The sequence below is a fragment of the Doryrhamphus excisus genome, chromosome 2 (assembly GCF_030265055.1).
Source record: "Doryrhamphus excisus isolate RoL2022-K1 chromosome 2, RoL_Dexc_1.0, whole genome shotgun sequence".
Classification (NCBI taxonomy): domain Eukaryota; kingdom Metazoa; phylum Chordata; class Actinopteri; order Syngnathiformes; family Syngnathidae; genus Doryrhamphus; species Doryrhamphus excisus.
Window position 1 is genome coordinate 27,055,583 of NC_080467.1, and position 15,518 is coordinate 27,071,100.

The 15,518-nt window shown below is 38.6% G+C and overlaps 1 protein-coding gene across 5 annotated transcripts in view; it reads left to right on the top strand.

The window, feature by feature from the left end:
* Positions 1–261: 261 nt before the first annotated feature.
* Positions 262–15,518, top strand: part of ldb2a (LIM domain binding 2a) — a 105,550-nt gene continuing 90,293 nt past the window's right edge. Inside the window, exons 1-5 of one of the 5 annotated variants that reach the window (XR_009119597.1) lie at positions 262–400; positions 1,234–1,287; positions 1,526–1,672; positions 5,710–5,808; positions 7,953–8,032. The gene's annotated coding sequence lies outside the window, so the exon portion shown is untranslated. Of the gene's footprint in view, positions 401–1,142; positions 1,673–5,709; positions 5,809–7,952; positions 8,033–15,518 lie in introns of those variants that run through there. The other 4 variants (XR_009119598.1, XR_009119596.1, XR_009119595.1 and 1 more) reach the window with 4 other exon arrangements.

Below are 15,518 nucleotides of genomic sequence, written 5' to 3' on the forward strand. Positions count from 1 at the left end.
AATGCCATGTGACCTTCTCTGTGTCAATTGGATGTAAGTTGAAGGTCCTGAGGGTCAAGCCAGCTTGTGACACCCCACACCCCACCCCAGTAAACACCTCCTTTGCCTTTTTTTCCCCCCCAGTTTGTCTTCTCATCCAAAGTAAAAAAAAAAAAAAAAATCCCCACATTGAGAATGCAATGTTGAACATGAGGCATTGGTCTGTGTGCAATCAGTCATGCTTGTTTTCATTCAGACACTTGTCTCCACACAGGTCGTATGCCGGAGCGCGTAAGAGATTGGGTTTCACACTTAGCGTTATTGGCGCCCGGGTCCAGGCTATCCAACTCGGACGGTCCCGGTGATTCATTGTGCACGGCCACCAGAAGAGCAGCCCCGCTCGCGTGGAGGCCCCCCAGAGGTGAATTTGTTGATTAAAGCCTTGCTCGCTTCCTCACAGCAGACGTTTGTTTGTGTGTGTGTGTGTGTGTGTGTGTGTGTGTGTGTGTGTGTGTGTGTGTGTAAATAAAATGTGGTTATTGGTGGGTGCACTGTTATTCCTCAGCATGCATTGTTCATATATTTTACATGCAGTCTGGGGAAACAGTCTACCATGTGTTGCAATGAAAACCATTCAGCCATCCATTTGCTAGGCTATCCTCACTAGCGGTGTGGGGTAAGGGGTATGCTGGAGCCTATCCCAGCTGAAATGACTTATTTTTACACTGGTGTGGTGTGTGCACATGTGTTTTATTGAAATAAATAATTAAAATTAATAATATATGCAAAGATGGATTTCATTTTTTAAAAAAATGTTACTTTTTAATTTTTAAACTTTAGTAATTTTTCATTTTAAATTATATTTCAATAAAAAAACTTAAATGTATTTTTGTATGTATTTATGAGTAATTAATAATTTTATTTTTTATTTAAATAAAATTGTTATTTTTTTTAATTAAAAACAATTTTAAAATTTAATTTATTAAACATTTATTAATTTTATTTATTTTGTTGAAATAACACATTTTTACATTTATTACATTTTTTACAATTCTGAATTGTTTTATGGAAATAACACATTTTTACATGTATTTAAATGGAAATAGCAAAGCTTTCCCTCGTCATCGCTATGTTATTAGTCATTAGCGTAGCATGGACCATTTCCTGTTCTGTGGTTATCATCACACTTTCACCTCATTGTTGCATAACAGCAACCTTGTGGCTTTTCTATGTAATTTGTTGGTCTTTTTGCAGAAATAATGAAGATGTGAAGAGCCTGCAAAGCGATGTGGCATCTCTAATGCTGAAGTATAAAACCTCAGAAGTATATTTCATATCAGTGAAAAGTACTCTACTGGTATGCTCAGTTTCATCGTGGCAGCACACATGAAGACGGCCATGTTTGGTTTGACTTTTGAAGCAGAAAGTGCTGCTTGAGCTCCTCGCTATGTAACGCAAAGTCGTAAAAGTTGGCTCCCTGCACAGTGGTGACCTATACTGCTGCTTTTATGCCAAATGAATGCATGTTTTGTGTGTGTGTGATGAGGAGGTCCCATGTGGAAGCCATCGGGGTGCGCGTGGAAGGTGCGTCCAGATGGTAGTGTTTAGCCCTTGGCTGCCCGTGTGAAACCCGACCTGCAGGGGAGGACCTCTCTGCCTCCCAAGGACCAGACGCCACATGTGTTGCGTGAGAGTAAGTCACCCAAAACCCAGGAACCGCCTCTCGGTTTCCTGGCATCTTGTTCTCATCGCCGTCTTCTCCTTTCTCTTTGTTTTTTTTTCTTCTTTCTTCTTGTTGGACGAAGATGTGAAACAACATCAAGTGAGAGTGGATGAAAGGGGAGCAATTCCAAGACGGGATCAAGGTGTTGTTATTAAGAAACAACAGTTGATCTCTTTAAGCACATTGTTGGTGCACATCCCTTATTACGTCATTTAAAAGAAATACCATCCAGTATTTGCATGTATTGCATTGCTATAGCCTTTCTTCTTAACACATGGCATCTGTAAAGCTGACGTTTATGCTTGAAAAGTCCCATGTCTGCAGAACTTTGATGATTACCATATTGGCGAAAATGCTAATAATATTCACCAGGTTTGGTCGTCCCTTTAAATAATACTAATAATAGTCTGTCACCCAAAGCTAGCTGGGATAGGCTCCAGCATACTCCTGTGACCTTAATGAGGAAAAGCAGCATTAAAAAAAGCTGAATGGATCGTTAGTGCAACTAATTAACCTTTACTGCAACGGTAACTGAATGTGGCAACTAATTATGGTGGGAAACGGCTATTAGCAACCCCGCTTCCTGTATGCTAGCGCTTTTGTTCCTTGACTTACACAAAATAAACACAGTTCATTCATTCATTTTCTACCGCTTTTCCTCATGAGGGTCGCGGGGGGTGCTGGAGCCTATCCCAGCTGTCTTCGGGCGAGAGGCGGGCGGGGTACACCCTGGACTGGTCGCCAGCCAATCACAGGGCACATATAGACAAACAACCATTCACACTCACATTCATACCTATGGACAATTTGGAGTCGCTAATTAACCTAGCATGTTTTTGGAATGTGGGAGGAAACCGGAGTACCCGGAGAAAACCCACGCATTCACAGGGAGAACATGCAAACTCCACACAGAGATGGCCGAGGGTGGAATTGAACCCTGGTCTCCTAGCTGTGAGGTCTGCGCACTAATAAACACAGTTAGGACACTGATAAATTGTTACTTACTGTTTGCTAACGCTAGTCCAGCTGAATACCGACCCATGTTTACAAAACAGTCCAGTTTGAAATGCCGTTGATGGATTAAAATCAATTTCCTTTGCTGGTAGGGAATCAGGAACTCCAACCACTTGTTTGCGTCCTTAGGAATTGTAAACAAATGTGGCTTTGCTAGGATGTAAACAAATGAGCAGCGCTTGGGAGAGTGTGGAGAGCTTATCTGCTTACAGACACGCCCATATAAGGATGTCCACCCCTCTGTGACATCACAAAGGAACAGTTTTGCGACGCCTTTTGAAACAGAGCGTTTTGAGCCATCCAAAACTTCATTCAGGGCTCACTTCCAAATGCACAAACCTCATTATCTGAAACTTTAGCATGGTTTAACATACATTTATAGGTACAAAATACATTTATAGGTCAGAACAGTGGAAAAAGCATATTCGATCCCCTTTAATAGTTGGTGCCACTGTGTAGTCTTTACTGTGCTCTAGACCTTGTAAAAACAACACGCAACACATCCAGCGTACTCAAGACATCGGTAAAGATGACGTCCATGTGGAAGGTTTAAGTTAAACCAAACAAAAACGGTACAGGACACTCCCAATTAATGACCCAATCAATTAGTACACCAATTAATCATCAGGTTTGGTGGTCGGAGTAAACACCTGGCCTCCAATTAACACACTTTTTTTTACGAGTTCTTTGAGAAATACGTGAAAAAACACATGATATCAACTTTTTTTACTAGTACTTGTACTTGTAATTCACCTATAGTGGGGACATGGCATCTGTAAAGCTGAAGTAAAAAAAAACATTACAAGCTTTTTCATTTAATATTAGTAAAAAAAAATGTGTGTACAATGAGTACCTTATCCTGCTGGATGCCTGTTACCTTCTGCAGTTGAGAAGCGGAACGACCCCAACTTCAGGAAGCACAACGTATTGAAGTACTTTAGCATTTTAGCCAACAATCCAAAGTATAGTCTGAATTCTCCCCAGAAGAGTGGAACTTTCTTCCATCTTCACATCCTGCATTTTGTATCCATAGGCAGCAATGAATGGCAATACCCACATTGACCCCTAGATGGCGCTAAGGCACAAGTGAAGCATGCGTGTGCAGCAGCATAATTAAAATCCCAGTGATAAGTTTGTGATTTAATTAAATGGCCCTCAAGCCAACAATTGGCAGCACAAGGTCGGCGTGGTTGTGGAATGTTTCTTTTTTTTTTTTTTTTTTTTTTTTTTTTTTTACCCCCACCCTCAGAAAGGCAACATCAGGTTCACAGTCGCTCAAGTTCAAGGCAGCTTGAGATGTTCTTCTCGCTCAGAGAGAGAGAGAGAAGGAGAGTGAGAGAGTGCAGCTTGGAAATCCATGTCAATGAATAAATGATGTGCTGATGAGGAGCTGCTCCACATCCACTCCTTCACTGCACACTGCTGCTCTGCATGCATGCAACGCTCCGACTCAAACTTTCACTCAACTTTTTTTTACACCAATGTCATTATTATTGCGGCTTGCAGTGCTGTGCAAATGCACAAAAGTCTTTGGCATCTTAATGGCGTCTTCCGTGCCATGTGTCACCCCTTTGCAAAGTTATGTGGAAATGGATTTACTACTTTTGGAAATGGATTTAGTACTTTTTCCATGTATTTTTTTGTATTTCAAAGTTTGGATTGGCTCAATACCTTACACAATATATTGAAAAACATATTAAAATGGCAACATATCTCATTGTTGGACAGCCATTAAAAAATCATCACTGTTATGCTGTTAAATGAGGTCTATTATTACCCAAAAATATAGGCAATGTATAATATATATAATATAGTAATATATGGCTATTTAAGCAAGCGTAAAAGTGTCTCAATGAGGTAAACCGTTGTGATGATATGTAGTGTTCTACGCCGGTCAATTGGTGCCAGTAATGTTACATCGATGAGACAATGGCCACCGCAGGAAGTGCTGTACAAAACAGGAAGTAAAACAAAAAAAGAACAAGGAACTCTCCCAATTCTGTCATGTGTTCTTAATTATATCTACTTTTCTATTATTATGTTTACTATATTTTGTAATAGGAGTGTAAAGGTGATTATAGGGGTGCTATATCATGTGTAGAGGGCTCTAATAATGTCACAAACCATACCTAGACTGGTTTTCTATGCTGAAAATATTCAATTTATGACTAAGGCGTTCTGCATGGTGGACTAGTGGTTAGCATTTTCTGTTTTAGCAACACAGTCAGGAGATCTGGACTATCTGGGATCAGATCTTTGTTTGGGCATCTCTGTGTGGAGTTTGCATGTTCTCCCTGTGCATGAGTGGATTTTCTCTGGGTATTCCGGCTTCCCTCCACATTCCATAAAGAGATCTGATTAAATAGAAAAAAAAAGTGTGCTAAATGAGAGTCGGTCTTCTTACGTGGTGCTGTGGCTAATTAGTGTGTTTTTTGAGCTGTTTGATGACTGGATGCACTGACTGTGTCAGAAAGACCCCAATTTTGCACGGGAAAGTCAATTTATGCTTTCACGAATAATGTGTCTTTGTCAGGCTTTGCGGTCTCTGTTTTCTGTGGTCTTTGAACACACCGTGTGTGGTGCAGATTGATACTTATGCGTTGTTATATGTCTTATGCTATATGTGCTGATATGTCCATTTGGCTCACTAATAAGCCTCTTATTGAATGTATTTCCTTATTGATTTCTGTTCATTATATGCATATGATTCCATAATGATTTATAGTTATGTTTATGTGTAAAAGTAGTTGTATTGTACTGATTATTTCCATGTTGTTGCAGACCAAAGTACGGTAAAAGAGCCTAAAAATCACAGTTCACCACATGTTATCACCACCTATAAATACTCATACAAATAAATTCACCAAGCAGAAGACAAATCTCTTCAGAGTAAATATTTAATTGTAAATGTTTCAATATTTGAGTACACATCTAACAGAAAATTTGCCTTTTATTATTATTATTTTTTTCAAAATCATGTCTTGTCAACACAGCTTCCTGCTGGAAAATGTTGCCTGCATTGACTTGTGAGACAGCGCCCTCTGCTGGATCCTTGGCTTCGGATAGCGCCATCAAACCACATTTTATTGAAGGTACCATAAAAATAATGATTTTTAATTTAAAGCAAAGAGAAGAAATGATTGTTATATATTATTATTTGATATGCTTCAGTATAAAACGGAGCAATATGACAGAGAAGCAGACTGTGCAGACTCCTGTTACCTCTCCTCTTGACCTCGCCCAGGCGGGAGCTAGCACTCCCACCCCTCCTGGGCCTCGGGCTATCATGACCTTCCCCCTCAACTTCTTCTTTGGCCGTGCAAAAACATTTGAGCCACGGACTTTAACTATAGGAGAAGAATGCTGCCGATTTAGCTCTCAGTCCCGCTCCTTCCTGCACACATGCAGCAGCGCCATGAAAGGAGGAAGGCGGCCATAATGGACTCGTTATTAGCTCGGGGAGCAACGGGGGAAGGGGTAGTGGGGGGGGGGGGGCGGCAGGGGCGACATCACATACGACCCGCCTAATCACATCTGACCCTTGTGAGGACAAAAAATACCTATCAGCTTCTTGTTGCTGCTTGTTAGGACGCCTCTGACAGCTTGTGCAGCATTTGTCCGACGTAACACACGCACACACCCAAACACGGAAGAGTAGGGAAAGGTCAATTTGCTACTTCATCAGATTTGTAAAAGTGTGTCATTTGCAAGCTTGTTTTTTGCCACAATTTAGCAGCAGTGGAACTGCAGCCGCCTCCAGATGTGGTATTTCCTTGCCCAACATGGCAATCTAAAGTCAAGCCAAACTTAAAACCTCATATGTGACGATAACCATAGAACCGGATATTGAATAGCGATATTGTTACTTGATTCGTCACTTGTACAGTTATGGCTTTGCTTTTCAAGTTTAGTTTTGTTGATTTTCCTTATTTTGTTTTTCTTTTGGCTTTTTACGGAGGCGCCAGAGCGGATAATATTAATAATATATGTGTTGTTTTTTTTCTCCAGTACAGTCTAACACTACTTGGAGTACTGTACTGTAATATATCCATGTCCAAAAAAAACAGCACCATCGGCTGCACTTGGTGGGGCACTAAGCCATCTGCCCCGAATGCAGATTCACTTCTGTTTATTTATTTTCTGTGATGAACATTTAGAAAGTTTTGCTTTGATGTAGACCATTTGTGACGATAACCATAGAACTAGGCCAGGTCTGAATAATTCTGACGTTACGTTTCTTCTAAAATAAACATTCATTCATTTTCTACCGCTTTTCCTCACAAGGGTCGCGGGGGGTGCTGGAGCCTATCCCAGCTGTCTTCGGGCGAGAGGCGGGGTACACCCTGGACTGGTCGCTAGCCAATCACAGGGCACATATAGACAAACAACCATTCACACTCACATTCATACCTATGGACAATAAAAAAAAACCGGAGTACCCGGAGAAAACCCACACATGCACGGGGAGAACATGCAAACTCCACACAGAGATGGCCGAGTGTGGGATTGAACCCTGGTCTCCTAGCTGTGAGGTCTGCGCGCTAAACACTCGACCGCCATGCCGCCTTGTACTGTAATATACTAATGTCCAAAAAAAAAAACACCATCGGCTGCACTTGGTGGGGCACTAAGCCATCTGCCCCGAATGCAGATTCACAACTGTTTATTTATTTTCTGTGATGAACATTTAGAAAGTTTTGCTTTGATGTAGACCATTTGTGACGATAACCATAGAACCAGGCCAGGTCTTACAAGTTAATTTGTGAACAATTCTGACGTTACGTTTCTTCTAAAATAGTTTATTTTATTTTTAACAATTTTTTTCCACAATTTGAGCTGTTAATCACACAACACACAACTGACAAACACACAATAACACAACAGAAATGTTTATATTTCATGCATATAATGTGTTTTGTATGTGTGACACTAATACTATACCTAATACAAATGTTTTAAAAATTGGGAAAAATCCTGCTGGAGGTGGTGGGGCACTACTCCCGCTGCCCCTCATGCACATCAACTGTGTTTACTTTTTTTTTGTTTTCTATATTATCAGCTTCACAGCGTGTGCATTCACATGTTTAGAACTATGATTAAACACAAAAAAGTGGGAAAAAAATGCAGTATTCCACATGAATGTACACATGCTAAATTCTGTAATTGTCACAAATATGTCAATTGTGATATTGCTGCTATAGATTGCTATTAATTGTTGTTGTGTTCTATCTTTAAGTAGACCCATACAGCAACCTGGGTGCCTGTCCAAGTCTGTGTGGGCGTAAACTGCAGTGGGCAGTAGCCAGTCAAATCCAGGTCAGTGCTGGGGGGGTTGAATGAGCTGGAGGGGGGGGGGAGTGAGTTCACGTACAATAGCCCAGACCAACTATGTGACCAAATTGAGAGTTTCCATACAGTCAACAGGATCTGACCAAGTTAATCCTCTTGAGAGCGCCGCAGTCGCCTCTTAGGACGGATTACGCAGACTTTCCTCTGCACACATCTGTCCTTGTGTCTGTCTGTCTCCTGTCTGCATGCTCATATGTCCATCCGTGACAGCGTCCCTGGAAAAAAAAAAAAAAAAAAAAAAAAAAAAAAAATATATATATATATATATATAGTATATATATTAAGTATGAGCATAGTGCGGATCTTCCAAGGCTCTGGTCGCTGTGGAAACCGTCTCCCCAAACATGACAATGTCCCCTGCAGACACATGCAGGACGCCCACACATGTGCTTGTCATTTCCAACCTGGGGTCACTCAAAGGCTGCGTGTGCGTAGGGGCTTGTGTGTTCATCCTCCATATGTAACGTCATAACAACAACCACACACCCGCCTCCTTGATGTTTATGCTGTATATATGGAATATGGTATATAAACATCTGTGTCATCCACCCAGTGACTTACTTCACTCCAATGCAACATCCTCCATTAGTACACACAACACAAGTGTACAAGTACTACCAATGCCAAGGTATATCAATACTGTATTTATCTGGGACTTGTCTTTTTGCAATGGTACTGAAAAAAACATCAGATTTCTCCGTTCTTGACATATATATAGGAATTTTGACCTTTTGTACTAGGTCCTTAAAAACATCAGAGTGCTCCTGTCATATAGAGGATCTTTGACTCGTGCTTTTGTTGTAGTTGCTTCAAAACAGCAGAGTAATCCTGTTGATTGGTTGACTTCAGACTTTTTTGCTGTAGGTCTTCAAAAACAGCAGTACGCTCGAGTGCTCTTGTCATAGAAAGGATCTTTGATTAGTGTTTTTGTAGTCAGTCTTCAAAAACAGCAGAGTGCTCTTGTTGTATAGAGGATCTTTGATTAGTGTTTTGTCGTAGGTCTTCAAAAACAGCAGAGTGCTCTTGGCGTATAGAGGATCTTTGATTAGTGTTTTGTCGTAGGTCTTCAAAAACAGCAGAGTGCTCTTGGTGTATAGAGGATCTTTGATTAGTATTTTTGTGGTATGTCTTCAAAAACAGCAGCATGCTCTTGGCATATAGAGGATCTTTGATTAGTGTTTTTTGTGGTATGTCTTCAAAAACAGCAGCATGCTCTTGGCATATAGAGGATCTTTGATTAGTGTTTTTTGTGGTATGTCTTCAAAAACAGCAGCATGTAGAGGATCTTTGATTAGTGTTTTGTCGTAGGTCTTCAAAAACAGCAGCATGCTCTTGGCATATAGAGGATCTTTGATTAGTGTTTTTGTAGTTAATCTTCAAAAACAGCAGAGTGCTCTTGTCTTAGAAATGATCTTTGAATAGTGTTTTTGCAGTAGTAGACAGCAGAGTGTCCCTGTTATATAGAGGATCTTTGATTAGTTTTTTTGTCGTAGGTCTTCAAAAACAGCAGAGTGCTCTTGGAATATAGAGGATCTTTGATTAGTGTTTTTGTCGTAGGTCTTCAAAAACAGCAGGACGCTCTTGGCATATAGAGGATCTTTGATTAGTGTTTTTTGTCATAGGTCTTCAAAAACAGCAGAGTGCTCTTGGAATATAGAGGATCTTTGATTAGTGTTTTTGTCGTAGGTCTTCAAAAACAGCAGTGTTCCTGTAACACAGAGGATTTTTGATTAGTGTTTTTGTCGTAGGTCTTCAAAAACAGCAGATTGCTCTTGGCATATAGAGGATCTTTGATTAGTGTTTTTTTGTGGTATGTCTTCAAAAACAACAGAGTGCTCTTGCTATATAGAGGATCTTTGATTAGTGTTTTTGCAGTGGGTCCTCAAAAACAGCATACAGAGTACGCATGTCATATCAAAGAGCTTGGCTGAATATTTTTGCATATTTTTGTGTGTCGATTATATATATATTTTTTGCAGGTTCTTAAAAACAGCAGTGCCCTGGTATTGCGTTTGACTTCATTCACAAGGAAAACATTTGTCAGGGTGATGCAGTACAGTTGTACACCATTATAATAATCATTATAATATCATCATTATCTTCAACAAGACATGATTTATTATTATTATTGTTATTATTATTATTATCATTGTGACTAGAGATTGCTACCATGAAAATAATGTCCTAGTTGTTGTTTTTTTTTTTAAAGTGCTCCACAAAGCAAAACATGAACTTTGTTTCATGATAACATGTTTCCAACATTCCAGATATTTTCCCTCCTGCGTTCCCAATTGAAGAATATCTTTGAATCAGGCAAGTTGAAACAAGCTTTGTCCTTGATTAGCCATGTTAATTTATGCAAGCCAGCACCCAACTAATACAATTTTGGAATATATAAGTGTGCCTCGCTCTGCGGTAATGAGATATGCCAATAATAGTATGTAAATGTGCTGAATTATTGAATAGGCATGACTGAGGATTTCTTATTAGTTTGCATGTTTATCCCCCCCCACCTTCCAAAAAAAATGTCATCAATTTTTCAGAGTCCAATAAGTCAGTCTAATCAAACACAGATTCAATAATTCAGGTGTGGTGTGTGTCTGGGCGTCAAGACTCCGCTTATGTCGGGGGGGTGGCACAAAAGTTGGCGCCCTCGTCGGCGGAATTGGCCCGAGTCCCCTCGTTAATAAACTCATGACTGATTGGAGATCAATACAGTTTAGCAGACACTCACCGACAATTAGTGCTGAGTGCTTATTCCAATTACTCAGCTGGAGCTGGACTCTGGTACAAAATTATAGGAAATCATAATCAATTATTCATACAGAAATATTATTAATATTAATTATTATAATATATAATATTAGTAAATATTTGAAAATGTGTGCTAAACCTTGGTTTTTATTGTAATTACTCAACTGATGCAGGACTGGAGGAAACAAATAATATTAAATAAATGGCAAATGGTAAAACTTATATTATTTATTATATCATTTTTTAAATTGTAACTGTATTTTTATATTCTATTTCATTCTATTATTAATGGCAAAATATGTTTACCCTCCAAAATAGTTATTGTAATATATAATAATTAAAATAAATATACTGTAGAAAAAAGAAATAATAATAAATGATTAACAATTAAATACAAAATATTATTGATTATAATACAAAATAATTACTCAAATATTTAATTTTTATTTAATAAATAAGTGTGTGGTAAATGTTTGTCATTGTAATGATTCAGCTAGCACAGGACTGGAGAATATGAAATAAAAATAAATTATTGGGATTATTGGCAAGTGCATTTGTCAATGTAATGTAAACACATGTTATTCTAAATACGTAACTGCTGCAGGACTCTATTAGTAAATGGTAAGTACAAAATATTATTCAGAATATATGTATAATAATGAAAAAAAAAATTCTGTATGTTTTTATTTAATTACTTGGTACAGGCCAATAGCACACAATTAATAAATTATTGATAAATAAGTACACAATCTGATTTCTCATATGTAATCATTTTTTATGATTACATATGAGAATAAATAGCTGTAAACGTATGTTTTTATTCCTCATGGACTCTCCATTGCCGCTGCCTCATTTGCAATGATTATGTTATCAGGGCAGCCAGGCAAAAGGGTGGAGCAACCATAATTTTCAGCTCGGGATTAGGCAGAAATAACGAGGTCACCAAGTTACAGTTGCCATGGAGACGACACATCCAAGAACACAGGATGCCGTTGCTAAAAAAAAAAAAAAAAAAAAAGAAGAAATAAGAAGGCCTAGGATTCTTCTTTTTTTTCCTTGTATCGTTCCCGCTCCTTCCACATCCACGTGTTCCATCTCGGGGTTTCTTTCTTGTTTGAGGCAAAGGGAAAGAGGGAACGCTCGCCTTTTGTTTCCTAGCATCGTCACAATTATAGCTTCAGCGCATTTGCATCTGTCTGCTGTTGACTCTCATTATAACATGGCTGCACCCCTTCTTCACCCCCATCCCTCACCACAAGCCCCACAAAGACAACATCTTTTTGCCGGCCAATCACCAAAAAAAAAAAAAAAAAAACCAGGAGCAACAATTTGATGTGATGTCCGGGCCCACCTGCAGCATCGATTCGGCAGCATCACGTTGCCAGGAGCTGCTGGGCTGCCGTTCAAGCACGTTCCCATGATGCACCTGGCTGCTGAAGAGCCGCAGCTTCACGCCGTCCAATAATCAGCGGGCGCGCTAACGTTTGAAGTTGTATTGATCATCTTTGGGATCATGCCAGTTACACACTACAAGGATTCTGTGTGCGTGTGTGTATGTGTATGTGTGTGTTCCTAATCTTGTGTGGCGCTCCCCACCTTTATTGTGTCGACATTATGGGGGATATTTTTGCCAGGATGATCTCGGTTTATACTCTATGCGGCCACTTTATTAGGTACACCTGTAAAATATTTATTTCAAAATCCATCCCAAAATGTACATCAAGAAATATTCAAATAGTCAATTGCCACAATGTAAAAAAACAAACAAAAAAACATAATCCCAATAAATTAGTTAAATAAATTTTAATGAATGAAAAATCAACAATTAAAGATATTTTATTAATAAAATAAAATATGTATTTATTCTGTATTATTACATTTTTATGATTTCTTATTAAATGTTATTAAATAGTTATAATTAAATAAATTAAATTGAAAATAAATAAATTAAGATTAAATAAAAATAAATTAAATTAAATAATAATTGTATTACTTTTAGAATTTAAATTAGATTGATGAATTAAATTAAATTAACCGACTGAGCACAATAACATAATAATAAATGAATTATAATTATTTCTATTATTAATATTTATTTGATTTGACTGGCAACCTGTCCAGGGTGTACCCCTAACCTACTGGAATAGGCTCCAAGAGCAACTATTTTCTTATGTAATACCACATTGTTCCACCGGTGGCAGTAGTGAGCAAGGTGTAGCATGTCCACCATCTTGGAGTGTTTTTTTTCTGAAATGATTGTTCAAATTGTGCAGTGTTTCATTTACATATTTAAGTGTAACCTTGTCGGCTATATGACCCTGCATGGAATCCATTTCTGTAAGTATGTCCAAGTATCACGATGATAAACCTGTCTTGTTCCACCGTGTCATGGTGGTGTAGCCCATAGTTTAGTGCTCCAAAATGGCAACCAAACGTGTTTGTTACTTCTTGTTATTTGAGTTACTGCATCTCATTTACTGTATTCATTTAGCACTGTTAGTCACCACTACTTAAAAGAAGATAAATGTGACCAAAGGGGCCCAGGTCAAGCCAGAAGTTTGATCATGCGAGACAGAATTGAGTCAATGCAGTAGGCGCTACAGTAGCAGCATGGCAGCCATCTTGGACTGGTTTGTTATTGTTGTCTTGTTCCCCAAAGGAAAACTTCAAAATCGCTGCAGTGTTTATTTACGTGTAAACAGGTTGAATGTGAACGCCCAAGGAATTCTTTTCTGGGAAGAATGTCCAAGAATATTGGTGATAAAAGAGTTTGTGGGAAAGAAAATGCTCTGTTATGGTGGTGGCTAGCGGTGCTCCAAGATGGCTGCTAAACATTGTTAAAGATGGCAATTGCTGCTGTGTTAGCGAACCAGGCTACACCTAAAACTCTCATTTTGTCAGTGACGAATATCCTAATTTTAGTAAAAAAAAAATAAAATAAATAAAAGCTTAATTTTGTGAAAACTTAACATTTTGTGGGTCAGATGTCTGGTACTCTGCTGCCCCCTGTTGATGTGTACTATACTGTGCTACAAGTGCTATAGCTAGCTCAGTTTGGCTAAGAATTATATTTTACTGTGTATTCTGATTGCGTGAGTGAAACATTAGTGTGGTTTTACCTGTTTTTTACCTCCTTCAACCAGCAGCTAGAGCCGCTTTAACTTATGTTGGATTTAATGAGAATTAGGGCGAGAGCGACGTGATTTTTTATTTTTTTTGTTTGTGTGAATAGCACAGGAACATTCATTGTGTTTCTGGATTATTCTCTCTGCCTCACATCAGGTAGCACGGAGAGATGGGCCGTGTGTGTGCGCATAGTTTGTGTGCGTGTGTGCGCGTATGTATGTGTGTGTGTGTGCAGGCGCTTGTGTGCGAGGCTTGCTGCCATGCCTACGAGATGGGGGATGGTAGCAGCTCACCAATCTATTTTTTCTTTCTTTCTTTCTTTCTTTTCCCCTCCTGAACATCAAGTTTGTGCTCTTATTTTTATTTTCTGTCTTTCGTGAAAATGATTTTTCTGCACAATATTGTGCAACATCAAGACACTAAAAACGTTGGTTGACTTCTACTGCATACTTTGAAGCGAACCATGACACCAAACAAGAAAACAAGTCATTGTATGTGATTTATTGAGGTAAAATGTAAGTGTTATATTCACATAATTAGTGATGGGAAAATTATAAATATATATCGTGTCGACCTCCGACATATAATTACAAATAATTGAAATAGATGTCTAAAAAAGTAGAATGTACGAGCTTGAAATCATCAAATCCACACAGCCATATAAGGGGGCACTAAATTGATGCCAATAATATGAATTAGCATCTATTTTAAAAATATATAATTATGTTAGACATACCTTTTAGTGGCTAAATGCACATTTTAGATAACTGTTCATAGTAAAATCCGCCAAAAAATAACAAGGTGAAACTGTTACTGTAAACTGTCGCTGTTATGCCCCTTTGGACAAGGTTCCGACGTTAAAATAAATGGTTGAAAACTGCATGATTGTAACCGTACTTGTCGGAGTTCGTTGAGCATTTTCTGACATGCCTCTTCCCTGTGACTGCATCGTTCCCTTTCTGTGTGTGTGTGTGTGTGTTGTGTGTGTGTCCTGAAAAGATTTTGCACAAAACTGTTGTCATCTGGCACGTCTGCGGCAGGGAGGCAGGCTAATGACCTCGCTGCATTACATGAAACTGACTTTGGAGCAGGAAACATTTTGTAAGCTCATAAATAGTGCATTTGCAATACCGCTTTAGTCCATCAGGGGCAACAGTGAGGCATTTCAATGTGAAATTGCAGCTTGGCAGCCATATTAGGACCGCCCTTTTACAATTTTGTTTTGATTACTCCACAAACACTTCTTCTATCTTATGATTATGATGCAACAGTATGATTTTTAGGAGTACAGTTTCATTTAAAAATATATTTTCAATCATGTAAGCACATCGAGCTTGGGGTAAATAAGACAAACATTTAAAAAAATGACAAGAAAGTGTATTTTGTTTGCACTCTGGGACCAGGGTCTCATTTTGCTTCACTTTCAGTAAAGTATTAGTACTTTTATTAGTACTAATATAATCGGTATTTCACTTAAGCTCTTCAAAATACTGCTGTTCTGTGTGAAAAGCTCTGTTGCAGAATTACACAGACTACACCCGAGACTCACTTCTTGTGCCATTTTGTATTGAAA